This window comes from Dermacentor variabilis, chromosome 8 (assembly GCF_050947875.1).
Source record: "Dermacentor variabilis isolate Ectoservices chromosome 8, ASM5094787v1, whole genome shotgun sequence".
NCBI lineage: Eukaryota > Metazoa > Arthropoda > Arachnida > Ixodida > Ixodidae > Dermacentor > Dermacentor variabilis.
The window spans coordinates 22,571,918-22,577,917 of record NC_134575.1 but is presented as its reverse complement, the minus strand read 5'-3'; positions in this window follow the sequence as shown (position 1 = coordinate 22,577,917).

The window sequence follows — 6,000 nt, the reverse complement described above, 5'->3', positions numbered from 1 at the left end:
CTGCGTCGGGGAACCGAGCGGTATTAAACAGCATCAAAATTTCACCCGGCTGCGGAGAGACGCCGCTATAGTTTACACCGTCGACAGGGTGGTCACTTAGTTGCCTTCCAGACTTGTGTTCACATTTGATATACGATTGAAATGGCACTGAAGTCATCTACTTTGACGAGAAAGTCGCACATAGAAAGTGACGCGAGCTAAAGAAGAGTGTGTCGGTTATCAAACAGGGGGTCGAATACAAACACCGACTGCACGCAGTTAAGGAAGCCGGTGCACGCGCTGTGTCGCCACCAAGTCTGCTGTTGATAGAATGATGAAATTCTATAATAGAGGCGATATATGCTTCTCGTCAACGTAGTTTAGCATGGTATTCGAAGGGAACTGCTGACAAATACTTCATACAAATCGTTAACGAACCATGAGAGCTGGGTGAAGCTCGATTAACAGCTTCATGTTCACGCATACCGATGATCACAAACAAATTGCTGACATTGGTAATCACTAACCACATTTCCTGGGCAACGTTGCCTTGAAAGGACCAAGACGCAAGCACGCTGTTTAGTAAAATGCGCTAAAATTCTTATGAACGTAAGTTGCAGGGCATACCATTAAAACTGTGACGGCGGAAATGCGCCTGGAGTGTCCATATATTTGCTATCGCAATGAAACATTCGCAGTTCCGCCGAACAGATGAAGAACCGATTGCGATAGAAAATTAGCAGGTAGCTCTACGAAGTAAGGATAGTAGTTTTATCGGCCGCATAAACTTGTCAACATTCTCTTACTAACTAAATTAACAATGATAAAATGCGTAAGCGTGACTAAATGATGACGTAGAAAGAAGAAGACGTACAGAGACAGCGCTGTCTTTGTATGTCTGCATCTTTCTACATCCTTGTTCAGTCGCACTTACACATTCTATCATGGATTCAAACCAACTAGCTCGTCACCTTGTTTTAACTAAATTAACCAGAGCGGTTTCACGCGCGCACAGGTAAGCATGAGCAGCCATCGCTCAATGACAGCGGAAGCTGTGAAAACGCTGGAGTTAGGAGTCGCACCAACCACCACGAGCCAGTTGACCTCCGTGCATGTGTCGCTTCAACGCGTACGAAATGTCGAAAGCACAGCGCATACGAAGCTACCGGCACTACAAGCACTCTGCAAACATCGCAGATCACTTTGAAGATGAGGCCCATACAGTCACGCACTTTGGCTACGTCGCAGACCGCTTTCATGACACACGATCACCGACAACGCGTATTAGCAACGCCTCCACACGACGCCCCTACAGGTGCCTACTACGGCGTCCGCGGTTCGCGTGGACAACGCCATAGTAGACGCCGCACTTGTGTCCACTCTGTACGGAGCGGCGGACGAGGATAACATCGAGGCACCCTAGCAGCCATCGTTTATAGATCTGTGGCGGCCTCACGGTCGCACAGCGTCAGCCAGACACCCTTTCCCCTTTTTGACTGGGTAAAATATTATCGCGGAGTGCGCGGGAAAGGGGAGTGGCGCGAGGGTGTGCAGCTGAGCCGTGGAGGCTGAACGAACACAAAAATAAAGTTAATTGTTGCTTGTTCTTCAGGGACGCATCCCTCGCTTCTTTGTGCTGATTTCCAGCCGCGCTCGCGTCCCGCACTGCATTGGTGACCCGGACGAGCAGCAAATGCTATGAACACACCTCAAGCCACAGACATTCCGACACTCTCCGGCGTCGATGTCAAACTGCCTCTGTTTTGGACTGCTCACCCTGCATTGCGATTCATTCAGGTGGAATCAGAATTCGCTGCACGGCGCCTCACAGTAGATTCCACGAAATACCGTTATGTGGTGAGCAGTCTGTCCCCATAAACCGCTAGCGAAATTTGAGACCTGCTACTTTCCCCAACAGCAGACATTTACGAGACGTTGAAAGCAACAACTAAATTTATTTTTGTGATCGTTCAGCCTCTACGGCTCGGTTGCACACCCTCGTATCACTTCCCTGTCCCGCACACTCCGCGATAATATTTTATCGAGTCAAAAAGGGGAAAGGGCGCCTGGCTGCTGCTGTGCGACCGTGAGGCCGCCACATCACTTCCCCTCCTAGTGAGTTAGCGAACGTTCACAGAATGAGAGGCTGAACGAGCACAAAAATAAAGTTAGTTGTTGCTTGTTCTTCAGGGACGCATCACTCGCTTCTTTCTGTTAATTTCCAGCCGCCCTCGCGTCCCGCACTAGAGATCCTTTTAAAGGGACACTAAAGGTTACCAGAAACTCAAGTTAAAGTGGTAGAGCAATGTTCTAGAACGTCTAAGGCGTCAATATAATCGCGAACAGAGCTTTAGTAACCGAGTAATTGAGTTAAATGCATGACACGATTTGAGACCCCCCAGCGACATTCCGGTACTAGCCCGATGACGAAAGGACTCCTCATAATTTGTGTTACTAATACTCAACTACTCGTATTAAAAATATCATTTCATTCGATTATAAGACGGAAAAAAATGCTACTTGTCTACGCCTATTCGATTCTAAGAAAAAATAACATTTTGACGTTACCCTTCAGTAATATGGGTGTTCGAAAGGTTTCGTTTTTGCTCGACTCTGCGCGCTCGACTCTGCGCCGCGCACGCTTTGGAGTTTCAGTAGTTTCGTTATCGCGTCGTGCTGTGAGGGTTCTGCTGGCTCGCGAAACTTTCATTTGGAACAAGCAGCGAGAATGCCACGTCCATGTGATGTCGTGGGAAGCCCTCGTTGCTTTCCCGCTCCGGAGAGCCGGTGTCGAGGCCGCCGTCATAGTACGCAACGAAGCCGGCAGTGCGAGCCCTCAGCAGCAGGTCGCGCTCGTCGGTGCTCAAATCGCTGAAGTTGAGCCCACCATCGCGAGCCAATCTGTCGGTGTCAGGGTCCATTGCGACGAGCGTCGAAGTTGGCGTCATAGAATGAAGTACCAGCTTATGGGCGTCTTGCGCTGGAGTTTGAGGTATAGTAGCGGCGCCTGGTGGCGGTGCGGGAAACGACATCTGTGTCGTGCCAGCTTGGGTCGTATTGAGCCCTGGCTGTGGCGAAGCACGTTTCTAGGCCGAGTTTTGCGTCGATTCGCACATTTTTATGCCCTGTTGCGAGTGCGAAAAGGCTCGTCGCTTCTCATAGACCACGCCGACCACGCTGCTAGCTCGCCGCAGCCTATAGTTTAACGAAAACGGACTCTCCGTGTGCCGTGGGACGTAATTCGTTTCTCCTTCCGCTAGCCACCATACTCCCGCTTTGGCTCTGCTGTCGGCTCTGTCTTGGCTCTGTTTCTGGCCGCGCGTTCGCGTTTTGCGCAGAAAAGCCGTAGCGCCGTCTGCGGACGCCGTTCTACTCACCGATGGCGCAACGTCACTATGAGACCATGATGTCAGTACTCCTCGATCGGAGGGCGGGCGATTTGAACTGCGCTAGAGGTACGCGGACGCTTCAGAACGCATTTTCTCTTAAAATAAGTCTCTCCTTGGCACGAAACAAGCGTTTCGAGGTTTCTGTGATGGTATTTCAACAGTCCACGTTGACTTAATAGTAACCTTTAGTGTCCCTTTAAGGTGCGCATCTCCTCGCCGCGCCCGCAGCGAGCATGCGGTCCGCCTCTGTGCCCGCCACCGCGGCGCTGCTATCGAAGTTTGCGCCAAGAAATCGCGTCGTCTGCTATAGAGGCGTAGCGTTCCGTCGTGCTTAACTACGCTTAACTACGTGCTTCATGGCGCCATTATCTGCATTGTACAAGTTTTAGAAATTAGCCAACGTATGCGTGCAAACGATCAGGGATATAGAAAAAGGTGGGCATCGGCGATTACATTTCGTTTTCGGCAGAATAGTCACTTTTGTGCGTGTGCATTTCGCGCTTTTCGTTTTTAATGGGTTTAAACGCTTTAAACATGCTGTAGAAAACTGCACTGTCGCATATATGGCGTGTGAATCAACGTTTAATGATGAAAATATCTATAAACAATGGTATAAATCGTGTCAATCTCATTGATCGTCTGTGCATCTCGGCGGTGGCGTTTCGTACCTTCCGCATCTCTATGGCGAAATGAGGAGTTTACTTCGCACTTGCGCTTGAAAGCTTATGCTACCTCTCCGTATCAATCACACTGACCGAGAGTAATTTTTATTCCTGTTTTCCGGACGCGAAATCACGTAAGTCAGGGTTTTGAAGAATTCAAACAGCAAAGCTTGAACATTTGCCCCGATTTTGTTAAGGACGAGGTACACCCTCCAGATACACCCATGTTTACAGGAGGTATTCAGAGACCTGGATTGGGAAGAATTGGGGATAAGAGTTAATGGAGAATACCTTAGTAACTTGCGATTCGCTGATGATATTGCCTTGCTTAGTAACTCAGGGGACCCACTGCAATGCATGCTCACTGACCTGGAGAGGCAAAGCAGAAGGGTGGGTCTAAAGATTAATCTGCAGAAAACTAAAGTAATGTTTAACAGCCTCAGAAGAGCACAGGAATTTACGGTAGGTAGCGAGGCACTGGAAGTGGTAAGTGAACACATCTACTTAGGGCAGGAAGCGACCGCGGATCGGGATCATGAGACTGAAATAATCAGAGAATAAAAATGGGCTCGGGCGTGTTTGGCAGGCATTCTCGGCTCATGAACAGCAGGTTGTCATTATCCCTCAAGAGAAAAATGTATAACAGCTGTGTCTTACCAGTACTCACGTAGGGGGCAGAAACCTGGAGGCTTACGAAAAGGGTTCTACTTAAATTGAGGACGACGCAACGAGCTATGGAAAGAAGAATGATGAGTGTAACGTTAAGGGATAAGAAAAGAGCAGATTGGGCGAGGTAACGAACGCGAGTTAATGACATCTTAGTTGAAATCAAGAAAAAGAAATGGGCATGGGCAGGACATCTAATGAGGAGGGAAGATAACCGATGGTCATTAAGGGTTACGGACCGGATTCCAAGGGAAGGGAAACGTAGTAGGGGGCGGCAGAAAGTCAGGTGGGCGGATGAGATTAAGAAGTTTGCAGGGACAACATGACCACAATTTGTACATGACTGGGGTAGTTGGAGAAGTATGGGAGAGGTCTTTGTCCTGCAGTGGGCGTAACCAGGCTGAATGAATGAATGAATGAATGAATGAATGAATGAATGAATATATGATGTTTAATGGCGCAAGTGCCAGATGTTGCCAAAGAGCGCCATGCTAGTCGTAATGAGTTCGCAGCGGACTGATGTGTTCTGTGAACTGAATGTGACGTGGCTTTAAAAGGCCTAAAAGAGTTTATATATATTCCATAAAATCTACGTATAGGAAAATTATGGGAATGATTATTGACGGGTACTATGAACGTTAGAATGCATAAAGAAAGAATGACGCAATATATAAAGTCTGTGAGGTGCTAATATTGTCTAGAACACTACTGCCTCACCAGAGCCCTTGAAAGCCAAGGGCCTAGAGGCATGCGCGTTACAAAGAAAACTATCGTAGCAGCATCCTCTGGAAAGAGGATGCGCTACGAAATTAATGGGCTTGTGACATGGAGCACATCTTTCAAAAAGGCGAGGACTGCTTTGGTCTTAAAAAGCGGTTCGTCACCGAGGAACATAGCCGGATGCAGGGGAATACAATGGCGGTATGCAAAAGGGAAATGTTTCCTCCTGTCTCTTCCGGCTTCCCGGCACTCCAGGAAGACATGGAGGACGGTAAACCGATCGCCACATCTACAACAGGTTGGAGGCTCGTTACCGGTCAAGAGTAAGTTGTGAGTGCCAAATGTGTGTCCTATTCTCAGTCTAGTGAATAGGACATCGGTTCTTCGTGTTTTGGTAGTTGGGTGCCAGGAACCTAACTTCGGCTTAATTAGGTGAAGCTTATTACTTCTTCCTGCGTTCCACAAGCGTTGCCAGTGGCTTCGGAGTTTGTTTCTTAGGAAAAGCTTCATGTCTGTGGCAGATACAGCAGCAGAACGAATGCTTTGCGATGCTGTTGATTTGGCGATCTCGTCGGCAAGCACAT